Genomic DNA, 1664 nt, shown 5'->3' on the forward strand with positions numbered 1-1664 from the left:
GTTCTGTTGTTGTCGCCGTCGTCACCCTTCATATTTTTTGTTAAGCGCTTTATGCAGTCAGAGACCCTGAGACTCTTGATCTCACTAGCCTATTGCTTATATGCAGCTGCTCTCTACGCTGTAGTTATATTTCACTCATCCTGAATGGAGAGACCTCACTAACCATCCCCTCGTATGGCCACGAGCTACGCAGAACACGGACTATCCGTGCTCTGTACCTTGTCCCCTTTATTTTATTACATATTGTGTGTCTCCCATGTTTAGTTATCCTCTGTGAGTTGAGTGGTATAAATATTCTGGAGTCTCCATGTATATTAGGCTAGAGAAGCAACAAAGAATAAATTCATCAAATTATACAAGCCGCAATCGCTCGCTTGCGCTCGCTTATCCAGCTTGAAAACGCGCCGTTTAATCCCTCGGGCGAACGTAATGAGATATATAACGGCTACACGTGACTCGTAATCTACGGCCGTTAAAATAGAGAACAATCACATAGATGAAAAAGATGAATAACACCATAGTAGTGTTGTAGAGTTAGTGTAGAAGCGCTAAGCGAGGTGTAATTAGGGCGTGTTCGGCTGCCCGTGTAAGCTCTTATAACCTCTTATAAAAGACCCACTTACACAGCCTTGCACAGTGTATTGAAAATACCTACACAAAAAAGACCTTGTGTTCAGTCTGTCATTTTTGTATCCCTTTTTTTGCTCTGCTTACACAGTATTAAGATTCAACAGTGTAATTAGACTGATTATAGAGTGGTTGTAACTGAAATAGACAAGGTTAGAGCTGTGTAAGACTGTGTAAGCTGCACACAGCCAGGTCATTTCATTGATATGGTTTAGCTTATGTAAAGGCATAATAATGAAGTGAGCTGAATTCCTTCATCATCATGCCTTTTTTTGTTGATTTTTTAAGTTGAAGAAAACTGCCATTGATGATATAATGATTGACATCATGAAAGATTTTGATGATAAATATGAGAATGAATGATTGAAACAAATATTGTTATATCAACATTATCAATTAATCACTTAAATTGCTATGCATTCTGTTGCTCAAAGCATACAATTCAATTTTTTTTTAAATTTGATTTATATATACAAATTTTTTTCATAAAATGAATTTTACTGCTGATCTTTTGAAATCAGATTCTCATTATCAATGATTGAAAAATATGACACAGATGAAGTTTAACATTTTTTTAAAATTTATTGATTGATTGCAGCATCATACAAATGTAAAAAAATCAATAAATTCATTTACTATTTAAATCAAATAAAAGCTCTTGATTTTATTATATATAATCATTTAGAAAATGGCATATAAAAACACTGCAAGGATGTTTCATCATTTTATTAATATAATATTAAAATAAATATAAATCATTTATAACAGTTCTAATAGATATATTAAATACTCATTATTTTTATATAAAATATTTCATAAAATGTTCAAAATATTATATGAATTGTATGACTGTATTGTTCATTTATTTATTTATTTTATAAAATATAACTGAGATGTGCTGAGCAATAATTTCAAACAATGACCATTCTTCAAAGAATGTATTGAAGCTTTGAATAAAACTCATCTTTCAATTGCAATTTCAACAAGACAGCAGTTATTATGATGAAAATGAAAAGGTTGAATTTCACAAAACATTT

The sequence above is a fragment of the Histoplasma capsulatum genome, genomic scaffold (assembly GCF_000149585.1).
Source record: "Histoplasma capsulatum NAm1 scaffold_5 genomic scaffold, whole genome shotgun sequence".
Lineage (NCBI taxonomy): Eukaryota > Fungi > Ascomycota > Eurotiomycetes > Onygenales > Ajellomycetaceae > Histoplasma > Histoplasma mississippiense.